Source organism: Falco peregrinus, chromosome 9, assembly GCF_023634155.1.
Source record: "Falco peregrinus isolate bFalPer1 chromosome 9, bFalPer1.pri, whole genome shotgun sequence".
NCBI classification, from domain to species: domain Eukaryota; kingdom Metazoa; phylum Chordata; class Aves; order Falconiformes; family Falconidae; genus Falco; species Falco peregrinus.
The window spans coordinates 2,504,140-2,531,935 of NC_073729.1; the positions used below are offsets into that span (position 1 = coordinate 2,504,140).

Below are 27,796 nucleotides of genomic sequence, written 5' to 3' on the forward strand. Positions count from 1 at the left end.
TAATTTATCTTTTTGATGTGCCATCCTCGCTCCTTGTTTCAGGCTCCGGCAGCAAACGGCTGCCTGGGAAGTCCAGCACTGAAGTTAACATGAAGATTCAGTTGTCCCCTGTGGTCAATGAGAAACAGTTTTCCAGAATAGAATTCTTGTCTGTTGATGTTATCACGTGCAGAAGCATAGAAAGATGAAACTCAGAAAGGGAGAGTAGTTTCTTTTCTTTCCCAAGGAGGATACAAGCCCCAGTGCAGAGGAAAGCCTGAGGAGCACAAATGCCGATGACAACACGGTGCCTTCAGCTGCAACTCTGGCAGTGTTGGGAGAAGATGCCTTTGGGCATCCCTCATGAGTCTGGAAGTCATGCATGGAGATGTGCTCCCCCAGGGATGGAAGTAGAGGAGGATGGCTTTTGCCTTTCTCTCACCAGCTGGTTAGCATGGGTTAGGGCTGGGCAGGGGGAGGAGGGAAAGCAAGCATGGAAATCAAATTCCTCCTCTTTAACCCTCGAAGGTCCTCCAGGCTTATTGCTGCAAAGTCTTCTGTATGCAGCTCCTGTCTCAGCCTGAGGAAAGCCGGCTGCATAGCATGAGGTGCAGCTGAAGGAGGCCTGCCGGTCTCCAGGCTTGTTGTTAAAGCCCTCACCTTTCCTGGGATTCCCCTCCTGACTTCCCACTGTCACCGCAGAGGTGATGCCCTGGACAAATCCCTCCCTGCAAAGGCTCCATTTGTACCCTTGCAAACAGCGTCAAGGTCTCATCCAGCCCCGAGCTTATTGTTTCTCCAAAATAAGGGAAGAGAGACATGTTCTGGAGATCTGTTTACAAGTCGGACTATCTCCAGTTATATAATGACACAAGCCTGGCTGCCAGCAAATTGTTGCTCTGAGCTGGGGAAGACAATTAGATCGCCTCTCCGGGCGGTGAGCGCGCACAATGCAGGCTTTGTGCCACCCTGCCACCAGCCCCGGCATGTGTGAGCGAGCCCGCCTCACCCGTCGTCTTCAGAGGAAGACGTGGCAGAGGGAAAGGAAAAGCCCTCAGCCGCAGGGAGCCAGCGCCTTGGGGGCTGCTGCACCCGTGCTGGGGCGGGCATCCCCGCTGGGGGCTTGGGGTGCCAGGGATGGAGCCCGTCTGCCAGCGCCTTCCTGTCCCGGCAGCGAAGGGATGACGGTGAATTGGTTGTGGCTCCACAGGGCAGAGACGGGTCTGACCCCTCTGCTGAAACCAGGATGGGAAGTTTCGGTGTTTGGCTTCCTGCGCTTCCTGGTGCACTGACAGATTTAGGCTCTTGCTGAAACTCCTGGCGCTGCCCGCAGAGTCAGTGGAAAAAATGTGGTGTCTAGAGATGGGAAATACCAAACCCGCTCAGAAATGCGCTCACTTAAAAGGGAAAGGTGGTTTCCGGGTGAACTTGCATTCCTGTCCTCAATGGATGCGGATGGGAGCAGGGCTTTGGAAAATTCAGTCTGTGCTGCTGCAATGCAACCTGCCATGAACAATAGCTGTGTCCCGCTCAGGAGCACACCTGGGCCACGGCACACTTCCAGGAGGGCGATGCTACCCAAGCTGCATGCCTGGCTGATGGGGAGGGACCTGCCACTGCTGTCCCCTTGGCGCAGTGGGGCTGGGGCACGCTGTGGGGCTGCACGTGAGGTGCACCCTCTCTCAGCTAACCTACATGCAACAGCTGCCCTGGTCTTGGCAGGCAATGACGCATGGAGAGAAAAGATGGTATGAAATAAAACGCCGCCCAATGTCGTCAACACCCACAGTTTAATTCAGTGAAATTTCTTGTTGCTACAAGGAGTTAGTGAAAGAAAAACACTGGGAAAAGAATGCTCTGTGATGAATAAGGGTACACATAGCTGCGTTTCACAGGGGAAGTGTTGATAAACATCGCTAAACCCTCATGCTTCCGAGGAGCTGAGTGCTGATAGGCCGGGGGGGGCAGAGGAGACTTCTGCTGGCAGCTTGCTAGGGCATGGCTGCCCACGCTGAGCACTTTTACCTCGTCCTCTGCAGCATTACCACAGGCTTTGTGGGAAGCTGAGCATTTAATTAAACACACCACTGCTCTGAACCAGGCAGGAGGTTCCTACTTGCCGGGACAAAGGTGCCTTGGAGACTTTTTCCTGTTGAGACCATGGTAAGCATCCTTGGGTTAGTGACACTGGTTGCAAAGGCTATGTGTAAATCCACACTGCAGACGAACAGGTGCATCCTCTTCTGCACCGAGGCGGAGTTCCCTCCACGCTTGTGAAGCACACCTGCCCTGCATGGCCAGTATACAGTTTACTGGACACCCAGCCCATCCACACAGATAGCAGCAAAGCCCTAACAGCAGCCATGCACTTGCCTAAGACACAATGCTACCTTCAGCCCAGCCCAGCAAAAACAGTTCCCTTCGGAAGTGAGTCATATTTCTTCATCTTTCGAACCACTTCAAGCAAGTTGTCTTGCAGACTTTCTGACTGCATTTACATAAAATGCATCCTTCCTTTCTTTCTATTCCTGGTTCCATACATGGGATTATTTTAGATGGCGTGCTCAGAGGTCACTGTGACACACACACACAGAGCAGGGAGCACGCTATGCCTTCGGTAGGTACTCAGCAGCGTTGATGCAGGTGGCAGGCTTTTGGTTTTCCTGGGCACTCATAACAGCTTTACGTGCCAGCACAATGAGAGAAAAGGCTAAGCTGCTGGTCACTGCCAGAAACGCCACGAGTTTGTCTGCAAAGTGCAGCTCGTAGACATGAATAACCTCACAAGACCCCTGGAAGTGAAGCTGGGAGTATGGCTTACTGGCAAAGTTGGGGAGGCGTAAGGGAGGATGGAAGTGCAAAGAGGCTTCCAGCAACGGCTTGTGCACGCATACGGCATGGTTAGGAACTGTTCCTCCCTGGGATTTGAGTTCAGGCTATCATTTATATCCCCATAGCTCTGCCAACGCGTGACGCTTGCAGCATTAGAGCTGGAACTCAAGCTCTGAGCAAGCTGGAGGCTTTCATTCACAACTGCAGGACTCAACAAGACTCTTTGGAGTCTGAGGGCAAGTGAGGCTGTACATAAAAATAGCACAAGTCCTTCACAAGTTCCACCTTACGGCTTAGTTTCCGTACCAACTGAAACAGGTATCTTCAGCTTGGAATAGTAACGACTAGGAGATATCTGAAAGACGTTCCTGAGCTTGTGAGCAGCATGGGAGCATGGATGGGGTAGGCTTTGCTGTCTCTTCCTGTACAAGACCAGGCAGCATTACATGGAGCTAGGAGGAGCAGGGCTGAAAAACAAACAGGAGGAGGTGGCTCTTCATGCAACAGGTAGCAGATCTATGGATCTTCTTACCAAAGGATGTTGTGGATATGAGACGTTTATATGGATTCAAGGAGAGTTCACGGAAGAGAAATCCACTGAGAGTTACTAAAAACATAGAAACTGTGTCTGGCTCAGGAAGTTCCTGAGCTGAAAATAGTTGGAGGCTGGGAGAACACTAAGGGGAAGTATTGTGTATGTTTTCCCTTGTTCTTACTTCTCCCTAGGCTTGCACTCATGGGCTCTGTTGGGGTCCGGATGTTAGGTTAGACAGACCTTTGGTCTGACCAAGTGGAACTGTAACCTTCATATTCACAAGGGGCAGCTTTATCCTGTTCTTGCATGGTTACTCCCCAAAGGTCACCATCTTCAAGCATCCTCACTCATTCCACATTCACCGCAGCTCAGGCACAACACACCTTTACCCTGGTCGCAGTTGACCACGCAGCATACGATCCTGTCTGCTGGTAGAAAAATCTGTGGAACAACTGAAGCTTTGTGAAGCCTGCCATACACATCATCCCTGAGCAGCCCATCACTCTCAGGGTGTGACATTATTGGGTGTTTGGCAATAATATTGACACTGCTACCCCTCGTGCCTCCTTGCTGTCCCATTTGTTCCCACCTCAGCAAACCACGCCGAAGCTGTTGTGAACGCAGCTGTTTGCAGTAAGTGAGAATTCTGTTCTGGCCACCAGTTTGCCAACTTGGTTCCAAGTTTGGCTGTGGAAGCTGAGTCCTTACTGGCACCTCTGTTAAAAAATGCTGAAGCTGCCGAGACAGCACATAGCTCAGATGAACTGCTCTGGGGCTTTATTCATCCTACTTGGGATGTGTTTTAAAGGGTTTATTTGTAGCAATAACATTGAAAGCCTTTCTCACCCCTCTCTTCCCTGAAAAATAGTATTTGAAAGATGAGTCTTTGAATAACAACCGAGTGGCCTCGTTAGCCTTCCCTTCACATCTTCCCAGCTGCTCCTTTGAGGTCTCCTGTCCCGGGTCTCTCACTATGATTTTGAGACTGCTGCAAATCGAGAGTGATCAGGATGGCAGTGACCCCTGAAGGGGAATTGAGAAAAAAAATGGTCTGGGAAAAAGAAAAAAAAAACAAAGGAAAAAAAGGAGAAAAGGTGTATACCTGGAGCCCATCGATCCCGTTTACTCTCCCAACAGTTGGAGAGCAAAGCCTATGTGGCTACAGCAAGAGCTATCTCTGAGATAAACACATCAGTTCAAGATTTTGGGGGCTTCATAGCAAGCCATCTGTTGTGGAAACAAAACACCTAGCTCTGTCGCAGTTTAAAACTTGCTGAGGTTGATGATGTCTGATTATCAGCATGTTTGCAGTACTGCACAAATTACTTGATACAGATTGACTGCCCTAGCTTTGCTATCCCTTTTGTCACACCAACTGTGGATCCCCACTGAGGAAGCTTCAAAATTAGCCAAGCACCACCCGGAGATCTCCAAAAGTGGACTGCTGTCGCGACGGGTGGAGTGGGATTTTTGCCTCCGGTGACATTCACATTGTTGATACTCTTCTTACTTTTTGCTGCTGCTCACATAACAGAAGAAGCTATTCTTAGCCGTGGGGAGCCTGATCCTTAAGGAAAAAAAAATACCCCTCTGTGAGCCATTTCCACAACAATAACTTGTAGCGGGGAGGAAAGAGGGTCGGCCAAAATATGTAGCCCTCTTCACCAAATAAGGCCCCTTGTAAAGGCGGCCCGAGTGCTGCAAGGCTTCGGAAGGACAGGGAGGGCTTTGGAGTGGAAGAGTGAATCAGCATGGCCAGCAGGTCACACCCACATGAATAATACCTCTCACTTCCCTTGAATTGTACATTGTGATAAAGACCTAGCTGCCTTTTTTGGTATTCCAGCGTCTGCCCGAGAAGAATCAGATGTGAAATTAGGTTTCCTGTACCTTAATGGATTAATTTAGTTTGAACTAGAAATGAGGGCATGTGTACTGTCGGGAGCCAAGAGGTCTCGAATGACACACGTCTCCCTTTTAATCCTTTGTGTGTGTGTGCCTGGTGAGTCTAAACATTGATTAAATGCTTTTTTTCTCCAAAATTTCTACAAAATTTTAGGTTTACCATACAAGCAACCCCACTGATCATGTGCAAGTGCATGCAAAGCCAAAGGTGATGTCCACACTGCCATCTGCTTGGCTTCTTGGGACCCATGGAGGCATTAATGTACCACTGCATAAATATCAGCTCCTTCTTTTGTTGTTCTTGACGTTTTCTGTCTTAATAGCTGTGCTTGCCCAGAACACATCAGCTCTCCTGGCTTCCTTCTGAGCATCTGAAGGAGAACCCCCTGGCTCATGTCATTCTTCCAGCGTGCCTCATGGCAGGAAAGATGCAAACTCAACATCTTATCTGCTAATGGGTACTGCAGCAGAGGTCCTGGGAGAGATCAGGCGAATAAAGCCAGGGACAAAACAGTACTTCCAGAAAGGAATCGCAAAATCCTCACGGTGAAATGTTATGTTTTCCTTCAGAGACCTGTAACAGGCTTCCCTCTTACAGAGGGGACATGGCTGGGAATTTCCATGGTGACTGTGAATACACCACCTTTATCTGAAGGTAACTCAAGATAAACTTTTCCATGGAAAATTTTTCCGTGTGACCTGGTGAAGGCTGCTAAGTGTCTCGGACAGTTCTGACTGAACTTTCTTACACTTTTAAACTCTGTGCTGCTAAAAGAAGCATTTGCAGTTTTACCATGAGATTAGCTCCGTCCCTTTAGCGTTACAGACACAGGACTAGCAGGAGATGGCTGTGCCCAGTTAAAAATGCAAGTGCATTACTGCTGGCTTTGCTCAGAGGATACCAACTCGAGCGTTTAGGATGAGATATAATAAGAAAAAGATGGAAGAAAGGTTGTATAGATAATAGGGTCACAGAGTGCAGAGTAAAGGGACCATATCAAAATCTTCTTCAATTCCAGATTCTTTATTGCCTTCCCATCATAAAAGTAACAAATTGTAGAAAATTTTAAGTCAAAACTGGTGCCAACTCTGATTCATGGACAGCAATCTAGAGCATGAGATCTTTCTGGGGTTTCCGTACCTCAAACGATACAGAAACTGGTATCTACAATAGCTTGACCATACCTTCAAATAGTGGAAGGAGTTATAATCCTTGTCACCAATTTTTCTGCCATCTCCTTTCTCAGCTGCAAATCCCTGCCACATTCAGGTACTTAGTAATGTGGTTGGGAGTGGACAGAAGACTTTTTTACTGCCAAGTAGAGTCCTGAAGTCTTACAAGTAAACCCACAAACTTTGTTTATCCCAGCCTTTATGTATTTTGGGAGGTGACACTGGCTAACCCATGGGATTATGGCACAGTTTTTTCTGCATTGGTTCTCTGGGTGCAGTCATAAAAACTTCCATTAAGCCACTCCTGTTATGATCAGCACCACCAGTCACCCAGTGCCACCCACCCAAGCAAATGGCAGAGTACCAGCTGAGGGTGCATCCTGAGCCTTCTCTCAGGGCCGTGTTGTATGGTTACATACTGACGGTATCTCCTGAGATGGAGCAAATTCAAACTTAATTTTTAATAAAGTGTTATTTCATGCTGTTAAGAAATGCACCTTCCCCAGAGCACTGCCATGCTGTAGCAGCTTACTGCTTCACCCAATCATCTTAAAAGATAAAAGAGTCCTAGCTCTTGTGCTGCTTGTGGCTTTTGCTGGCCCTTGTCTCCCCTGGTTTCCTCACCTCTGAGCAGTATGTTTTTGTGGTCACCCACAGGTTCAGCTGCTAAACCCACAGGGGAAGGTCCCTCCACCTCGGGAAGCCCTAAGCAGCCCAAGCCCTGGGCTTGCAGCAGGAGCCCTGCGTGGCACCACACTCACTGCCACCACCTCCTCCTCCAGCCGGCTGGAAGGAGCTGAGAGTTTCCAGCTGTCTTATCCTTCTTCCTTCTTGAAGTAGAATTTCAAGGAACTGTGTCAAGTCAACAGTCTAGGACAAAGACAAGAAAAAAAACAACCACCAACCAACCACAACAAAACAAAAAAACCCCATCAGGAACACCCTGGAATTTCCTAGTGATTGCTGATAGGAGATGAAAGCCGCTGAACAACAGCATCAATGATTACGATGATTAATGTTTCTTTCCATGTGCATACTACCAAAGGAAGAGAGCTTGCTTCTTGCTTGCCCTGAGAGCAGTGTTCCTTTGTCTTGCCCATCTGCCCCTTGCACAGAGCCTTCTCCATTTTTTAAATCCAAAAATGGCTCGTAAGAAAGTGAGGCCTCCCAGCCCCACAGGTTGTCACTGTTCCAGGCCTGTCCTCTGAAGGCTGGTCACAATTACACCGACAATATTTCAGGTCTTTTCCCTTCCCTTTATTCCCCACTTCGCTAAGGGGACCCCATTTTAATTATTATTTAGGAAAAGACAGCTGCTTCCTGTTTGTATCATTAATTTATTTTGTTTCCTGAAGGGAAGCTTCGGTGAAAAGAATCTGTGGATAGCTGGAACGTCTCACAAAATATCACTGGCTGCACGGGCCAAGGTTAAATACAATAGCTAGGTTTATTTTTAAGTGATTATTATTTTTCTAAGTCCATGCCAAAGCAGAGACTAAAATTCTAGCACACATAACTAAGCTTTTACAGTAAATTCCGCCTTTCTTAACTCCCCAGAAGGAAGACAGGCATTCTTAGTTACAACAAAAGCTAAAACACCAGTTTCCCTCCAGCTATTATGAAAACCAAGGCCGGAGGGAGATGAGGTGCGGTTCCCTTTCTCCAGTTTCTCAAACCTCACACTCTGGTGAATTTGATATGCTGAAATCATGCCTGGCCATCATGATAGCCTTCTGCAACGAGACAAGTGCCTTAGTGGGTGGGGGGTGCACAGGGGATGTTGTTTATGCCATTTCAAACAGGGCTTTTGACACTGTCTCCTATAACATCCTTACAGACAGACTGATGAGGTATGGATGACATAAATGGACAGTGCGGTGGCTTGAAACCTGGCTGAACGGCTGGGATCAAAGGGTTGTGATCAGTGGCACGAAGCCCATTTGGAGGCTGGTCACTACAGGGGTGCACCCCAGGGCTTGATACTGGGGCCAGCACTGTTTAATGTCTGCAATAATGACCTGGATGATGGGACTGAGGACCCTCCTCACAAGTTTTCAGGTGATACAAAAATGGGAGGACTGGTTGCTAGAGCAGATGGCTGTGGTGCCATTCAGAGGGACTTCAGGAGGCTGGAGGTATGAGTCAACAGGAATCTCAGAATGTTTACAGGGAAAACTGATGTCCTGCATGTGGAGAGGAATAACCTCAGACACCAGTATGAATCGGGGCTGACCAGCTAGCTGGAAAGCAGCTCTGCAGAAAGGGAGCGTAAGTACTGGTGCACAACAAGCTGACCACGAACCAGCAATGTGGTCTCATGGCAAAGATGCCAAGAGCATTCTGGGGGCTGTATTACGAAAAGCATTGCCAGCAGGTTGAGGGAGGTGGTCCAACACTGGAGAGCTGGGTCCAGGTCTGGATGCCCTAGTACAAAACACGGATGTACTTGAATGAGTTCAGCAAAGAGCCCCAAAGACAATTAAGGGATTGCAGCATCTATCATACGAGGAGGGGCCGAGAGCTGGGACTGCTCAGCCTGGAGAAGAGAGGGCTCAGGGGGTATCTTATCACTATGTATAAATACCTGATAGGGAGAGGAAGGATAGAGACAGACCCTTCCCAGTGATGTCCAGTGGCAAGATGAGAGGCCATGGTCACCAGCTGAAAGAAAGGAAGTTCTGTTTAAACATTTAAAAAAAAAAAAATATATTTTTTTTAAAGAAATATATATATATATATATTTAGCTGTGAGGGTGGTTGTACACTGGCACAGATTGCCCAGAGAGGCTATGGAGTCTCCATTCTTGGAGATACTCAAACCCCAACTGGCCAGGGTTTTGGACCTGCTCTAGCTGACCCTGCTTGAGCTGGGGAGTTGGAGTATGTGATCTCATGAGATGCATTTCAACCTCAGCTACTCTGTGATGTTGTGAACCCAAGGTGCATCAAGAGAACCAGGAGCAAATGAGGTGCCAGAGCTCTTCCAGAGCAGTGATGAGACATGAGTCATACCACCGATGCCATCGCTGACTACACGAGTTGCTGCAAGCTCCACCTCACACTTGGTCAGGTCTGTCATAACATTTTTGAAGGCCATTAACACCATCCATTTCCAAGCCTTCCACTCAACCCCCGTTCAGTGTCTCACTGTTTTGGCAGCCTCATTCTTTCTGTTCATTTCAGCTGAGAGGCACCCACTGGCCCCAGCAGCCTCGCTGCTGTCCGGTCTTCCCGCTGCAAGGAGTTATTTGGTACCAACACTATCGACCTTTTCACGAGACCAAAGATTAGGGGAGTTTTTATTTATTGCACATGAAGTAACCTCTTGCCCCCTGCCCTGTTTTTCCTGGTTTCCTTTCCTATGTTTGATTCCCTCCTTCACGAGGAGCTTTCACATGCCAAGTTGCTTTGGTGGAAACCACTCCTTGAGAAAGAAAACTTGTACAGCCCTTTCTTCTACTCCTTCTTCCTATACTGAGTATAGCTTGAAAATGAATGAGTGTTTATTTCCTTAGAAGAGTAATGCTGCAAATTGAGCCATCAGAGGTAGGATATGCTGAGAAATACTCCAAAGAATGGGGTTTTAAAGGCTTGATAACAAAGTTTTGTATCTAGGGGAAGGATTTCATGCATAGGCATGGTCTTATCTATAGGGTAAGCTACACATTATTCCTTGCACATCCAATGACTGCAATGACTGCAGGTTTGCTGCAGCCTTCCCTTGGAAAATAACTTCATCTTGAAGTGAGCATCTGGTTTGGCAAAGTTAAAAACTACTGAAAAGCAGCCTTTTAATAAAAGTTTTGATAAAATAAGTTTTGGTCTAAGCTGACATTGCTGACAGCAAGCTGGTGCAGGATTCTCAGCAGATAAGTGATTGCTGCACATGGGCTTGTGCAGAGAAAGAAAGGTAGGGTGAGCAATGTGCTTGAGAAGGCATGTCCTCCTACGCCACAGAAACGTAGCACCCTTCAGCTGCACATGATGAGCAGGATGAATGAATGAGTACTGCAACCGCACACAGAATTAATTTCTGTCACATCCCAGGAAATGGTTCTTTCCCCAGGAAAGAAATAATGTTACAACGTGCATTAACGAGCATTGAGTGCAGGCAAGAACTATCATTTTAAATTGTGATTGAATTTGAGGTTTGCCCCCCCCGGGGCTAACTGCAACCAGCTGAGAAGTTTTCCAGCATTCTCTGCAGCGGGTGCTGGGTCACGGCTCGCGCCCCACCGGTTAACACATGCAGTGCTGCTAATTCCCAACAGCGCCCACATCGATGGCTGGGTGAGGCTGGGCCCTTGAAGTATAGAAGATTTGAACTTCCTTTTTATCCGGGAGGTGGGTGGGAGTCTTTTGATGGCACTATTTCCTGCTGGAGGGACAGAATTAAGAAGAAAAATAAAACTTTAACCTCTTCACTCAACTATGGAGAAGACAGTCTCAACATTGGGCAAGGTTTATTCTGCTGGGAAGCTTTGGCTATTCCCATCCTGGGTATAACACAAGGTCAACAGCAGCAGTCTCCAGGAATATTAATCTTTCACCCCTCAGACCGTGCCATGGGTAATTAATCACTTGATTGCATAACTTCTTGTAAGACAGGAAAAATAAGCTGCCTTTGCCAGCTTTTTGGACAAGTTATTTCACATACATTTGAACTTTCTTCCAGTACTTGTTGGGTTTTGATTGCAATGAATAAATTGCATCCAAACTCTTTCCCAGCCACGGAGGAGCCAGACAGCATGGAGGCAAGCAACGTCCCAGTGCAACACTGGGGAGTGGGTCACCGTGCTCCTTTCGGGGTGGTGGTGGTGGTGGTGTCCCTCCAGCCCTGAAAAGGGTGGGGGAAGGTACAGCATCCAATGGAGCAGCTCAGCCCAGGGGGATAGCAGAGCACCGTGTTACCCTGCCTTTTACATCTGTATGTAATTGAAAGCAGGATCTGGCCAAGTTGCTGTTGACTCCAGAGAGCTGGAACTTGCTTAAGAGCGAGGAAATCCTGGAGTTTAATCCTAGAAAGTGAAGTTTTGTTTCACTACAATCACCTGGGACATACCGCTGCGATGGGCCCAGCTGCAGGAGACCTTCAGGCCCCAGAGATCACGTAAAGCTGCAAGGGGTGTGGAGCCAAGCACATCGCTGGAGTGGCTGAGTATCAGCTAACCCCATCTCCCCAGCATGCTGGGGGACTTGGTCTTCATTTTTACAGCTTTATTAAATGGCAGTGAAAAAGCAAGGTTTTCTTTAAAAACATCTTCCATCACATGGTAATGAAATGGGAAACAATGCTGAGAGGCTACCTCATGCCTCATGCTCACGTGGACACCAACCACCCCACTCACTTCCAACCCTGAGTCTCCAGCTTTGGGTGGAGGAGAAGGCAGCCCTGTGTGCTTCAGCACTGGTTCACCCTTCAGCAGCCCTGAGCATCTCACCACCCCAAAGCAGGTGGTGGCCGTCCTATGACTCTTTGGATTGCTCCAGCTAAATACTCAGTGAAGCTTCACCCTCACCTTTGAGTAGGTCAAACCACTCTTTTCCCATTCAGCCTGGGGCTAGCGGTGATACAAAGGGGCTAAACTATGGATGAAGTCATGGGTTACGTGTTCTCCTGAGTCCTAAAGCAGAGGGCCCTCGGTGACACACTGAGAGGGAAGCTGGAAAAAAATTCTAGTGGCCACAAGAATCGGAACTGGACCAGGCTGATGGCTGAAAGCACTGTTCTTTAACAGCTCCTGGAAAAGCAGTCAGGAAGCTTGGCTTGAAAGTATTCCTGCAAAGATCACTTCATCTTTTGGCTCTAGGTGCCCTTTGGTAAAAACTGAGAGAAACATTTCCCTGTATTAAGTGTTTCGAGATCCTTGCAGAAAGACTCTAACGAAGCGGATGGCTTAGCTATTAAGGGTTACTGCATTTTACAAGCATTATGGGTGACACGTGGGGAACTGGCACAGTGAAATGCAGTTTTCCAAAGCCACAAAGAACGGGGACAAGGCAGCAGATCAGAAATCCCATAAACACACACGCACGCTGCACCCACTGCTATACAGGATTGTGCTTGCACTTTGCTTAACCTAAAGCTTCTTGGTGCTCCCCCCCACTGTCCCTAAATGACTCTTGAAGGAAGGAGGAAGAGAGCAGCTCCTCACCTGCCTGGGGCATTTGAGACCTCCAAGAAACACCCTACACCTTTTTAGCTGGTTGCTTTGCAGAGGAAAACCATCTATCACGCGAGCTGTGATGAGAGCTCTGATGCCTCCCCGGCTGTGCACATTAACATGTGCTCCTCACCAAGCAATGTGTGGCCACAGGCGGCTCACGCTCCATCTGGGCATAGTTAAAGGGCTATCAAGAATAGGTCATCCACATGAATTTCCTCCAAATCTGGTATTGCACCAATGTAATGACATGACGCTGCTGAAATACAGGCAAATTAAAACCAAGGCCAGACAGCAGCTAATCCCCAGGTACCATTTGCATGAATAAACAAGATAAAGCCTGGGAAGACAAGCGCAGGAAATGGTTCTATTTACAGCTTGATTACACATCTTCCAAAAGCAACTGAGCCAGCTGGACAACTTACTATCTTCAACCACTCTCCTGCTGCAGGATGCTGCCCCTCCAGATTGGTTGGCAACGAACTGAAAGTAGCTTAGAAAGCAACCGCCCAGGCAGTTCAGACAGCTTATCAAAAAAGATATAACTTCCGACAGAGGATGGTGAGACACAGGTAAGGACAGAGTAGAGGGGCTGATATCTTCAGCCAAAATGTAACACAACAGGCAACTAGACAATTTTGGGGCAGCAGCAGAAGAACCAGTTCACCCAAATATCTCATGGCTCATGGACCATGAAGCGTTCTAGTTTCCATCTGTGGAAGCCCTGTTGCCAGCTCAGTTTCCTGGAAGGAGAATCTGCTTAAACCAAGGTTGAGCTACTCCCAAGACAGGCAATGCAGAACCAGTTTACGTCAGAACTTAGGAGGCTCAAAGCAACTGTAAAACTTCTCAAGAAGTAACACTTCGTCTCTGCTTGATCAGTGCAAGAAAGCTTTACCCATCCTCTTGCTTTCTCTACAGGTAATGAGGAGAAGGAAAGAGGAACAGCATAACCTAATCATTTGGGGGATCACCTTATCATGACCAGCTGCAGAGGCTTTGGGACAATAATATGCCATAGATGGGTGCAAATCAGCTAAGCTATGTTAAAAATAATTTTCAGCAGACTGAATCAGGAGGCAGCTGTTTCAGTTCACACAGTTACCACTTGCACTTGGAGCATCCAAGCTGAGCATGCCAAGGATTGTGTTTTCTTGAGCAGAATTCAAATAGTCAGCTGAAGGTGTGGCTGCTGGGCACTGCTGAGTGGCACCCTTATCTCGACTCTTGACCGGTGGTGGAAAAAGGTGGCTGTCAGCAAGGTGACCACCAGCACCAGGTCCCTGTGCCTCTCCTCCAAGAGGCTGAATATCAAAGTCCCATGACCTAGGTTTGAAGGAATTGCCTTGCTAAGGTCAGGAACTATTACGTTTCTCCTAGCTCATTGCAAATCAAACATTCTGTTTTGATAAATTAAAGGTTAAATCACGCTGGATTTTGCACACATTTGTAAGAGTGTGCAGACCTGTGAGTGTAGGCAGGAATTGTCGAGGACAGCATAATTGGGAAAGCTTCAGGTTGCATAATGTCTGGAGTCTGCCAGTTAATATAGGACTGCTGCTGCCTCACGCGTTACAAATTTTCCTGAGCAACTTTGTAAAGCATTAGTGGGGTAGAAGCAGATTTTTCTTTTCTTACTTATAGGACTGTTCAGCCAATGAGGCAACTGAATCAGTGGCTTTGGTGGGATAGCCACTGCCCGTGGTGGTGTCCCAGAAATAAAAATACCTCTGGAGTCCATTTTGGAAGTGAGAAGAGAGCGCTGTGAGTGCACTGTAATGCGTGTGGCTCAGGATGGTGATACAAGACTGATTTTACTGATTGTTTCTTCTTCAATTCCCTCTCCCCCTCAAGATGGTTGCAAAGAAGAAACTCCAAAGTCCTTAGGTTATTAATGTCTAAATACCTGCCAAACGTTTCCATTGCTACCTGTTTGCTAGGGAATGGAGAAGAAATCTCTCAAGATTATTTCCAATTCAGATGACATGAAGCTGGGTATCCCCGATGGGAAGACAATGTTTCAATTGGGCCTTCAGATTGTATTTACCCTCTTTTACTCTTGTTTGCTTTTCTAACAAGTATTTTTTCTGTTTGTCCTACAATTCTGCTGTTTACATGAAGGTTTTGACACAGAAACAAGGAAGGATGTGAAGACATATCAGCAACCTGCTCATACTAGACTGCATGGCTTGATAAGGATTTTCCTCTCCCATGGTTTGCACAGAAGTGGAAAAGGGTCTTATGTGGCTGGACAGTGAAGCCTTCAAGAAGTCGAACGTCCCCAGTAAACCAATATGCATATAATTTAAAAAAGCCAAATGAATAGTTCCTTGAGCAAGACCTTCACAGGTGTTACTATATTAGCAAAGGGGTGTTGGGGTCATGATTGTCACTGCTAGCTTCCTTTCTGCAGGCAAAACTTACTGCTAGCAATGGAGTTCATGAAGGTAGAAGAGTATCTCCAGGAACACATGTAACTTTCCAGGGATACCCATTATCTTACCTCCTATATAGTCTAGGCCAGTTGGAAACCATGAAAAACAAACCCTCCAGGAACTTTGCTCAAAATGAGCCAGTCACTGTGAAGAAGTCAGTGCACTGGGCTGGATGGGTGAGCTGTGAATTGGGCTGCAGAAGTTCAGTAACCAGGAAGAATCAATATTTTGGTTGGGAAATACTCAGGTCACTCGTTTGGTTGGAAACTCTAGACATCCAGTTTTTCCACACGGTGCTATTAGCCCTCTCACCCTCCACACCCCAGTCCATGCCCCTTTGAACTGCAGGCTCTGCCTGCAAGTTGGATGGGGCACAAGTGTGCCACAGCATGGTGGGCTGGCCAGGGTGGAGAGTCCCCTTCTAGCTTGGCCACACGGTCACTGTTTGGGTGTTGCAGGGTCTTTAAGTGACTCCGCTGGCTTTGGTAGCATGGTGTGCTCCAAAAGAAAATGTCTTTAGCCCACCAACCAGACCCGTACAGAGCAGCTGCTTCCTGTCTCCACTGCTGGCTACTTGCTAACAGGCTCTGAAACAAAAAAAAAAAAACAAATCCCCCACCTGTCTCTTGGAATGAGCTTTGGGTATTTGTAAGGCACAGTCAGTCATAAAATTGTTGAGGGGAGCCTAGGATCTAACCATAACCTTGGCACCATGCTCCCACTGTAATATTCGCCACCACTCTAGGGTGCGGTGCCTTTGCTTCCAGTTCTTTGCATGCCAGGAAAAATGGAGGCAAAAAGAGTAAAAATAGGCATTAAACATAAGACAGTTGTTGCCTTCGCATGACAGCAACCTCACCTCCCTGCTGCTGTGGAGATGGCACATGGAGGAGACTTGGGCTCTCCCACAGCCTTCCTTGAATCCCTTTGTAGGTAGATTTGTTTTCTGTGGAGCAATACACATGTTTTTTCAAGGAGAGAGGTTTTGTTTGCCAAAGTGCTTCTGGAGCCTCTGCAAACCTTCCTGTCAACCCAAGTGCTCACCTACATGCTGACATTGCTATCCATACCACCTTGCAGTCAATGCAGCTCCTGTAGCACCAAGGAGACAACCCATCACAAGCTGTCCGTCTGCAGCAATGTATCTTTAACACAAATGACTATGGGTTGCCCTATTCAGTCAGTCGTCCTCTGGCTATCAGAGAACAATCAATGTATCTGCAGACACGCATGAAAAGAAGAAGCTCTTAATTCTTTTTGGCATCCACAAAGCGCTGAAAAATGACCAGTGAAAGAAAAAACCTCCACTTGGTCAGTAATTTTTTTTTCTTTTTGCAAACCATGTGTTAAAAGTGCTTTGCTGCCCAAAGAGACTTCATATGAGGGAAAAGTAAAGCTAAGTTACAACTTCTTAAAAATAGGACATAGTGTTTTATAATTCCTTCCCTCCCCCCGTTCCTGTGCAGAGCCACCCCACCCACATGAAACTGCCTCTGACTCACTCTTGTGTCTCGCTTGGAGAGAAAGGCTTTCCACCAACGGGGGCACCTGGTCAAGAACATGACATTCAGGGTGGTGTTGCCTCTTTACACTTCAAATCATTTTAAATAGCTTTCTATCTGTGACTACAGGGACCTTTGCATAGATATAAGTGTTACCAATGGAAAAGACATGTTGTCATACCCTTGCAGTAAGTAAAGAGATCAGATCTTCTGGAAAATTAGTCTTCTTGGGCCAAGTTGACTCAAAGGCTCGGACAATAAGACATCTCTTCTGTATTGGTTCATTTGCAGCATTACACTCCTCAGGCAGTGAGTTACCCTCTGCTATTCTGGGAACACACATTTGACCTCTGTTACAGGGGTTTATTGTCAACATGTGTCCACTGGGAGCCTCAGCAACTTCTCCCATTGTCTATTGTCTTATAAACAGGCTTACAAAAGCGCTGCAGGAAAGCCAATAATGCACCAAAGTGGAAATTGCTGGTAACTCAAAAGTTTAATTTTCAACTTCTGCGTCTTGCAGTGGTAGGAGAGGTGAGCCGAGCAGAAGGAACGTGCAGCTTGCTTTTCTTGGTGTCCCTATACACATAGCTGCATTGGGATGCAGAGCTGCCATGCTGCTGCAAGCTTGCTTGATGCATGGCGAGGAGGAGTCCACTGACACCAAAACCACCATGTGAACTGGGGTTACTGGTCTCCAATGGCTTCAAGGGGAAAAACTAAGAAAAGAGAGAAAAGCTGGTGGCAAAGCAGCTTTGCTGGCTGACCCTAAAGCGAAGCATAATTTCTTTTTTACCAAAACTCCCAGTTTGTGGCTGGGCTATTGTAGTAAGCGTCGAAAAGCTGTATTTTTACAGTTAACACTGAAGTCACTCAGCTTAATGCATGAATGAAACAAACCCTTGGGAGCATGGTCACCCAAGGGAAGGCAGCATCCTTGGGAAACATCCCAGTGAGATCATTTAGTCATCTTCAGTTTCATAACAGGCAAGCTCCAAACTGTGATGTGCAGAGGCAGAATCCCCCCCTGATTTTTGAGATGGTCCCACCACTTCCAATTTGCTGCTGTGGCTGGGCAAACAAAGGACATCTGCGGGCATTTTTGGGAAAGAGAGCCAAGTTCCTCCCCACGCAGAGCAGAGCAGAGCAGAGCAGAGCAGAGCAGAGCAGAGCAGAGCAGAGCAGAGCAGAGCAGCATCTGGCATCTGAGCAACAGGCAGGGATGAGCCAGCAGCTAACTGCTTTTCCTGGACCACCAGATCTGACAGAGGGGCAGGGAAAGGAGAATATGGAATAACAAAAGACTTACATTGGTGTTCTGCCAGAGGCAACCTATCCCCTCCTGTGGCAGGGAAGGGGATGGGGACACTGCATCCCTCAACAGGCATCAGTAGGTTCCAGGACAAACCAGCTGCCAGCTGGTGGGACATGCTGTGCTGTCAACCAATAACGCTCTGCCAGGGCAAGGGGAAGCCATCAGTATGACCAGGGCTACACAAGCATGAAAAGAGCAGAATAAAATAAATAATCACTTAACAAAGAGGAAAACAGAGGGGAAGCCCTAAAGAAACAGACAAGCCGCTGTGGACTCCACCAGCCATCCCTGCCACATCTCTTCCCACATGCCACCAAGGATGGCAAGGGCAAGGAAGAGTTTTTAGCCTCTCTTTGTATTTGTAACACACATGGTGCTCTCCTGACCTTGCTAGAAACCTTTGCCTTCCTCTGAGTGCTGCTGATGCCGACACACCATCCGAAGCTGCAGTAAACACCCTCCTTGGGTGCACCTCTGAACCAGGCTCAGCGATGCCATAGTTCAGGAAAGCAGGACTGAGGTGCAGCCTCGGGCAGCCCTCCCGCCTGCACCGTGCCCTCTTCACCCTCCCTGAGCTGTTTACAGCCCATGGCCATGCCTCTTTCACCAGGAAAGCAAAGGTTCCCATCCCAACAGGGACCATTTAAAAGTTGCTCAAGAGCCTGCAAAGGTTACGTTGTCTCGCTCTTTGAAAGCAAAGCAGTTTTAGCTGGAAAAGAAAGAAAAACACCCAATAGCAGCAGCAACTAGAAAAGAGCAACCCGTGGTGTTTGTTTACAAGAGCACATTCATTGGTGTCTGGAGGGTTGACTCAGTCTGAAATGAAGAGGGGTGGCACCGGGCAAGCTGTGCTGATAAACAAGTCCATCTCCCACCATGGGGTGGTCTGAGAGCTGGCTTTCCTCACCACGCCAGGCAGCCTGGGCCTCCTCCCTCAGTGGACCCTTCCCACTCGTGAAACCCCAGGGAAGCTTGGCTTTGGGGTCTGGACAGGCGAGCAGCCGTCACCCTTCCTCGTGCAGGCCCTGCAGGGTGGAGAAGGGTCTTGGCATGAAGAGCTGGGGTTGGTGTCTGCTTGGGCATGCCCATGGAGGAAACGGGGGGCTCACATCCCCTGCGTGCCTCCTTGGTGCCTTGCATGCGTGGCTGCGTGGCAGATACCTAAGCTAAGTAGTCCCACTCTGTCTGCAGCCATTTCACCAACCCCAACTGTGCAGGCAAGACAGAAAGGTTGGGCTTTGGCTGCTCCTGGTGCGTGAGGCATCCTCACACCACGCAGCCTGGTTCAGTGATGAAAGGGACACAGAAACACCAGCAGGACATGTACTAAGATGGGTACAGCAAATGTATAAGGAAGATTAAATAAAAACATTTGGAGGTCTTGAAGTCTCAGAAATACCATCTGTGATTGACTGTCCCTCCCAACACACAGTGGTACTCAAGTACAACTCACCCAGCAGATGAACAATTACTTCTACATTCAAAACACCTCCAAAAGATCTTCCTGAAGTGCCCCTTTTAGCTGTGATTAATGTCTACATTTTGGAGTTAGGAATGACCTGTTTTTACCGGTCAAAATACTACATTGCTTCACAAAAGCAGGGTCAACTTCCTTAAATGAGCCAAATGCAGATTTGCCCTGAGCAGTGAAAAGACACACTTTTAAATTTGCAGAGTTGTAATGTTGAAAAAACCCAAAAAATCTAACAAAAGGACTGACTTTCTAGAGCCATCATTATCAACACACCTTACCATACCCACAAGGAGAGAGGAGTCCATTTTCTTCCTCAGACCGGGCAGTGTGAGCACACCTTGCTGGTACTCCTTCCTCCAGAAAAATACTTTCTTCACATCCAGCCCAACAGAAACTGTGTCCAGGTCATGACATAGGTGAGGAGAAGGGGTACAGGCTTTTGGAGGGGGGATATTGCCTGGCTTCAGGAGTACCCCCATCCTCATGAGCAGTGTATCACCCTCCAGTGTGTATCAACTTTGGTCTCACAAGTGGGTAATTCAGCTGATCGTTTCTCAGCCCAGATTTCACTTCTCCTTAAAACTGTTTTGCTATTAAACCCTGGAAGTAAAGCAACCATTTGGACCCTAAAACTTCAAAACCTCAAGAGTCACAAATCTTCCATTTATGCCTTTCTTATGTGGTCCAGACACATTTTTCAGGCTTGTAGCATCGTCTGAACCCTGTTTTCCTTTATTTTGCCTCTGCAATTGGCACTGAAGTCTGTTTGCACTATGTAATCAAAAGGTATATTTGTCGCCGCAGCACTACATCTCGCATGGAAAATGGTCTCTCTCATTTCTTCCCCCTGTAATTCTCAGAGTGGCTTGGCACTGTCAGGGACAGGTGCTTAAGAAATGCTGATATATGGCAATTTTGTGTTATTGCATGAAGCTGAAACTTGCTTGCAATGCCGATATAACAGAGGACTACTACTGTGCTTCAGCTAAACCTAGGATTTATTAACAGCACGCAGGCTGGGAACATGAATGTCTGGCAAACCTGCATCCTCTAGCATCTGTAGAAAGACATTATGAATTAAACCCCCCTTATTCCATTAAGAAATTATTCCAGAAATCCAGAGCACAATTGGCGAGCACCGGTTGTCAGATGCATGTCAATAATATTACTTAATGGGTTTCCCTTGTCTTTATGCATAAGTTCCATTTCATGCAGCCGTTGCCCCGGAGGGCAATTATTACACTTTTCTGGTGGTTTTACTCTTTTGGCCTTTGGCCTCATGCCTCAGAAAACCACCCAGGGTATCCAATCTCATAGAAAGGCTTTGTGGCCAGTTGTGCTTTCTGGAGTAAGGATTTCCCCCCCTCCCCTCAAATAAGCCACATAAATGTTTCAAAACATCCCTGGTTTCCATCAGCCCTACGATGTCATTGCCCACCCCAATGAAGAGCTATGCCCCGTGTCTCTGGCTGGCTGAGGAGAACAGCACCAATAACACGTTCATTTTTCTTGGAGAGGAATAGCAGATACAATAGCATGTTTTATGCAAAAGGACATTTTGGAGCAACTGTTTTACTCAACATTGCATATTTACACAGTTTCAGCATCTTCAAACATATGACATGGTTAGGACCCTGAGATCTGATATTTACCTGTTTTAATACATGTCAGTAAATATTTGGGGGGGCTTGTTAACTCGAGTGACAAGACTCTTTACCCATGCACTTTCAGTTTGCTTTAAATCTGAAGCTGATTTTTATACCATATTATAACCATATTTATTTAAGTTCCCACATTCTGTCAAAGTCTGTTTACACAAAGAACATTTGTTTTCACTACTGCTTGCGAGGAATGAATATAATAAGCACCAAGGGATTTTAAGAAGTTGAGAGAATTAGTATTTGGAAACAATGCATTTGCTATTTCTTAGGGGAAGATTCATGGAGCACAGACACATTCTCCACTAAATCTATCAGGATGAGGTAGTTCTTATGGAGACCAAGCACAGCCAGCCTCTTCTCAAATTTCAAACATGTTCTAAAATCAAGAGTGTTTCTGGAAAAAACAACATAGGTTTTTTTTTTTCTTTCCTCCCCCTTCCCCCAAGAAAAAAGGATAAAATAAGTTAAGATAATTTTGCTTGTTGAAATCAAAATCTGGAGTCTGGCACTGAGAGCTCGCATCAACTGCTGCCCCACAGCATCCCTTCCCACTTGTGCTGCTTCGCCATGATGTGTGCTGAGTTACTACCAAATTATTTGTCAGAGGTTGTTTGTCGTAGCTTTAATGCACCACTGTAAATTTCAGCATGTACTAGAACTGAGTAAGTCTGATTTTAAGACTATCATAAAGAATATTTTAGATCACTGAATACTGCTTGCAGCCCTGAACACGTAGGTATTTGCTTCAAGATTTCTGTGTCTGAGAGGCTGATATTACAAAACATCAGGGGTAATTTTGAAGCTTGGGTTTGCAAATAAGCAAAGGCAAAAAAGAGGGGTCTAGCTATGCCTTGTTTTGTGGTATTATTTAGAAAATGAATAGAGCAACTGCTTGTAAGGCAATCCTCATCTCATTTGCTATTGAGGTGCAGCCTGAGTAATGGCTCCCTAAAAATCAGCTTCAGCATTACCAGTTGCAAATGCTGACAGATCATCAAAATTCATGTCATTTGATTTTAGATATTATAATACCCTTTACACTTCAAATATTCCTAGGAGATTTCCTCTGCTATCTGGAAAATAATGAAGTATGTAATGGGTTATTCCCCTCCTGTCTGTGTCCTAAGAAGCTAGAAACATGGGGATATTTCCATTGAAGCATTAAAAAAGAAAGAAAACGAAAAAAGGTCGGCCCTTTTTACCAAACCTTTGATTATAGATTTATTCTGACGCAAATATGCAGTTGAACTGATGTATTTAAGCTATGCATGAGTATCAGACAATACCCCCATATTTTGTACTCTATGTGTTTAAACATGACTGTATTATACTGTGAACCATTGCGTGATTTCTGTAAGGAGAAATCTTGGTTATTTTGTCTTTTAAAGTCCCTAAGAGCCAACCAGACAAAAGCTGTTCCTGGAGGTTTGTTGTTAGAGGCTAAGCTAGAAAATATTTATGATCCATTTCATCTCCCTGCCGCCTTAAACCTGGCTGTCCATCACGAGCCAATGACATTTTCCTGCAGAAAAAGCTTTGTGGCAATAATTGTTTTCTTTACTGCTCAACAACAAATGGTTTATCTACATATCCCAAGCCCTGCAGGGCACTAATTCCTACCACCCCGTCCAGGTTCCCCACTAAAAACACTTTTAGCTTGAGCTGCGCTGACTGTAAAGCTTGAGAGGCTGCAGGAGACAGGCAATGCCTCCCAACGATTGCACCTGCAGAAGACTAAATGATTATCTTTTATCCACAGCCTTTCTTGGTCAGAGCAGCAACGTGATTCGTCTCCTGCTTTTCCCAGAGCAGCCCCCAAACACCTGTAATTACTGTCAGTCTTTACCCATGGAAAAATGAAAGTCATTCCCACCGGGTAGCTTGCAGGAACACAGATACTGCGAAGGATATGCGCAGCATAGGATGGCAACAGGAGGCCTCAGTGGTCCAGAGAAAGTCACCAGAGAGAGGCTGAGTCCCCAGATCTTCCCATTTGAGGTGTGCTATGATGCTTGACATCATATTAAATATTCAGCAATCATTTCTATCACTGGAGAACAGTCTCTACACTCAAGACTTGGCCTCTCTCCTAATCAAATTTGCTTAGGCAATAAATTAGTGACAGTGCACGTGTCTCATATTTGTAATATATATATAAGGAACACAGAAATGTAAAGAGTTTCCTCCTTAAGTTGCAAGGTAAGCAGCCAGTTAGGTCCTGCTAACGCCTTGGCCAGGAGATGAGCTTGGAGATGAGCTTGCTCCATCACGGCCGTGCTCGTACCCTTCTCACCCTCGCTTTTGTTCTGCAGCTTACTTGCTCTTCATTTCTGGAAATCATCTCCTAAGAGGCCTGTGCAGGTATCTCTGACAGTTTCTGTCACATATTCAGCACAAGCCCCACGAGGCAAGAAGCCCTTCGAGATTGTAGATGGTGCACAGGAAAATAATGCAACTTGCGTGAAGCGTCAACTGAAATGAAGCTTGCTGAGTCCCCGACCTCAAACAAACGCGCTCGCCACCACTTGGAAAGCTAGCGGAGAGCCCTGTCATTTAAGCCAAGTCACACAAAATATTTGACTCATGACTAGATTGACATGAGCCAAATTCAGGGATGTCTTTTTCCAGGCCACAAGCTGGTGCAAAGCAAATTTAATTGTTCTATGAACAGTCTCCTGCATTTGTTTAGGGTTTGTCTTTTCCATGGGCCTGTCATCAATAAATGAGTACACAGGAATATTCGCATAACGTTAACAGCCAGACGGCATTTGCTGGAAGATTTGAAGTGACCGGTTACAGAAAAATCATGTGAAGTCTTTCCATGGGTTAAGCGATGAGCCCGCTGGCTCCCTGCAGCTGCTGGGGCTTGCTCTGCTATCGAACAGGTTTGCGGAGAGGCTGCACCACCCAGCAGCACCTTGTGCTCAAAACTGAGGGTTGAGCTCAACCACGACCACCACCACGGGAATACAGCCAGGAAGATGCTGCATGGCTTCCCCCGGCCCTGGCTGCGGGCACTGCATAAGGAGAGTGCCCAGTGCCGGGCTCCCATCCCTGCCCTCCCTGAGAGCCACGGCCCCCTCTCAGCTGCTGTTTATTTATCCTAGCGTAAAAGCTATAGAATGAATAGCCCAGGTGGGGGGAAAGTGAAGCACCATGCTATAATAAGAAAACTGGTCTCAACAAGGAAGGGAGAGAGGCAGACTCTTGCAGCTAATAATTCTCAGCATGGCCTAGAATAAGGTAAATCAGGGCTGTCGGGAGGTGTCCCCAGGGGTCTGCGCTGCCTGGCTCTCCAGGCATGAAGAGAGGCAGGAGGAGCAGCTGAAGAACTTGTCTAGCTGGGCACGTCCCGTCCGCTGCTTTGTTAAAGGGCAAGACCCTTCACTGCCACAGGTTCTGCATTAAAAAAGGGAAAAGAGGTTTGGGGAATCCTCTAGTGGTGTGTGCTCAAGCCCTTTGGTGTCTGTTTCACTGCAGCACTGGCTTTGGGACCCCCGTCAACCCACAACTGCATCCTCACCCGCTACCTGCCACCTTTTGGGAGCTGCAACCCTCTCCCTCCAGATGCCTGTCTCTGCAGGGGACGATCCTGGCTGCAACCCCTTGGGTTACTCAGGTAGAAAGTGAAATAAAAGGGCTACACTGCTGGAGACGGCAAGGAGGATGCCGAGGAGGAAGCGCGCCAAGACCGGGGCCGCTGGTGACACTGGTGTTCCTCGAAATTGGAGGCAGCCACACCTCTTCCCGCAGGCGGCTGGAACCTGGGGCAGGCAGCTCCTGCTTCCTGTTATTAGAAAACCCTGGGATGCTCTCGCAAGAGGCGAGCTTATTAGCGAGCGAGTCGGGAGCAAAGAAAAGAGCATTGCCCTGCGTAACCCCAGCGGTGGGGCAGTGGGCTGAGACTGCCCAGCTCATATCACTTGTGCACCTATGCCCAAGGAGCAGGGAGGAAGAGAGAGATTGCACACAGCACTGGAATCACCGCAGCTGAGCATGGCAAATATCTAGCTGCACAAACCCATCCGAAATTCCCAAGAATAACAGGAAATCCAGCCGCTAATTTTCCGTCCTGCTTGCTTTGGGGCAGGCACGCACCCCGCGAGGGCTGGAGCCAGGGAGCCCCGCAGAGCCCTGGGCTGGGGACACTCAGACGAGATAACCACACGCCTCTGAGTCGCAAGAGATGAAAATAATAATGATAATTTAAAAAAGAAGCGCCTGCCCTGGCAAACAATAGTAGGAAGGCTAAGCACCCACACAGCCACCACGGGGAGGGGACGACCCCAGCCCAGACCCCCATGGAGGAGACCGGGGAGGCAGCGAGCACCTCGGCTGCTGCCATGCTTGCTCACTGCGCGCTTGCTGTGCTCGCTTCTCCCTGCGGCCGCGCATTATCATCATTTATTCATTCCATGACCTTGAAATCCCTCTCCCTCACCAGAAAAACAACGAATCCCCGTCAGAGAAGTGGGCTCTACAAAAGGGAGGAGAAAAGAAAAAAAAAATCTAAAAAAAAAAAATAATCATGCAACCTCCCATGTTGCTTGTATTAGGTCAGATGGGAGAACTTATTTAATTAGTGACTTTTATAGGGCTTTATTTTTCGATGCCCAGTGGAGTAGTTAAGATTGGTAATAAGAAAGAAGTCTGGTCCCACGCCAGCCCTCCTAAGACAATGGTGCAGGGAGGAAAGAGCTGAGCAATATATTTGAATGTTTTCAATGCCTTGGGTTTTTGGTTTTTTTTTAAACTTTATTTTTCAGTGCCATATTGTAAAACCATTTGAAGGGTGTACACGGAGGGGAGAGGAAGGAAATTGTTCAGGGCAGCCCGAGGGGAGGATAACGATGAATAATGGAATGAACCCAGGGAAATCGCTTCTTGCTCAGGTTTCTCCATGGCTGGAGAAATTTCCCCTGTATGAGACCTGCTCAGCACAGAAAGAGGATGGCTGGCAGGTGGCCAAGTGCCAGATTTTTGGTGTAGATGGAGGTGGATGGGTCAGGTGCATAATCACAATGGGTAACTGGGAGGAGAAGGCATAAGAACAGTGCCAGTTCCCGCTCTGTTCATGCTACTGTCCCTTCTTACAACCCGTTTCTGCCACTCATCCCCATCACAAAAATAAACTGCGAGCTTTTTCCTACTGCACTTTCCAGTGAAGGAATAAAGAAGGAGTGTCAGATTCATGAATTTCCCACTGTGGGACTGTGCCTTTATTAGCATGCAGGACCAGCTGTGGGTGTTGGGGCAGGGGGCACCTTCCCCAACAGCCCTGGACCATGCAGCATGCATCCTGAGCGGCTCGGGGCCGCTTGCACGGGATGCAACACAGCAGAGAGAGTATAAACCGAACCAGATGCTACGTTAGAGATTTTATGGCAACAGGGTTTTACTCTCTTCAGGCCCAAAAGCTGTGCCACCCGCTCACTGCCCTTTGATAGGGGAACTTCCAGAGGCTGAGAGCAAAGCTCTTCAGCGCCAAGTGTTTGAAGGAAGTTCACAGGCCACCATCTAAGACAGTAGCCTCACCAGTGGCCAAAAAGCCCCATGCAGCCTGGTTGCTCAGTAGCCAAACTTTGCTACTTGGGAGGGGAGTCAGCCTGTTTCCTGACAGCAAGAAGAATAATGTAACAGCGTTCAATAAATTCCTAGCAAACGCAACCAAAAAAAAAAAAAAAAGGCAACAAAAAAAAAAGCAGACCTATTGAGCTTTGTCCTTTGCAAAATGAAAAATATGGTTGTTTTGCTCCACAGGAGGAACAGCGGAATCAGCTTTAAAATCGACAGTGGATTTGGCCAGATGCCACAGCCCTTTTGGCTTCAGCTTCCTTCCAATAGTCATCTCCCTGCCAATTTGGAGTGCACAGGACACAGCTACACACCTGATGATACGCTGAGTAATGGCCTTGGCTTGCAGCTATCTGGTCCATGCAGCAGGGAAGTGGGAGGGTGGCCATTTATCAAAGGCATTCACCTGAGCAGTCGTGGCTTCCCCATGGCTGCAGCTCCCTGGAGCGGGAGCCGGTGCCGCATCATGCTGAAAGGGATGTGACTGTTGGTACCTGAAGGATGCGTGATGGTCCCTGGGGTTCAGCAAGTGACAGGTTGCAGAGACACGAGCTCACAAGTCACCAACGCCTCTACCAGCATCTCACAGCTTCAAAGGAAAGCAAAACAGACATCCTGACATTTAAATTACGTGATTTTGTACTGTAGGGGTGGTATTTGGAGGGGGTGAACTCCTGCATGCTTCTTCTGGACCTGTCTCTGGTGTAGGTGCTTGCATCAGTACGAGCTCCTGGGCTGCTCGCTGTGATGTGCTGACATCCTGCTGTTAATGGGTTCCTCCCCCTATCACTTTAGGGATCCCCCTGCAACACTGGGTGGTTTAGGCTTCCCCCTGAAAAGCATGCACAGCACAGGGGTTGCTTCAGCCCGAGCACCACGTGGTGCCTGTGCTCCCTCCCAGAACCCAGCCTGCCTCTTGCTGGTGCTTCGCAAACCCTTGTCTTCTCCAACCCGCTTCTTGCTCCATCCTCATCGACCGCAGCACCGTTGCAAAGTGGAACCCCCAGCATCATTTCAGGTCTGCAGAGAAGGGATTTGCTTGGGAGAGACATGGGAAAGTCAACCACACTGCACTGCCACAGCAGCTGAGAGGCCAGAAGGGCTCTTGCGCAATGACAGAAACTTTAGGAGCACGTCCCGGTATCTATACGGTTATTTGTATCAGAGCGCTGACAAGAAGGAGCTTTCAGCACCGCAGCTTGGGTGACAATATTTCTTTCCTCACTATTCCTGTCTTGACATCAGTG

The 27,796-nt window shown here is 47.5% G+C and overlaps 1 long non-coding RNA gene across 1 annotated transcript; it reads right to left on the bottom strand.

The window, feature by feature from the left end:
• Window positions 1-902: 902 nt before the first annotated feature.
• LOC114012141 (uncharacterized) lies at window positions 903-27,236 on the bottom strand. The gene is made up of 4 exons (XR_008748859.1): window positions 27,044-27,236; window positions 17,835-18,016; window positions 9,009-9,085; window positions 903-4,913 (listed from the first exon to the last, which is right to left on the bottom strand). It is a non-coding gene; the product is annotated as an uncharacterized LOC114012141 (long non-coding RNA).
• Between the last annotated feature and the right edge of the window lie 560 nt (window positions 27,237-27,796).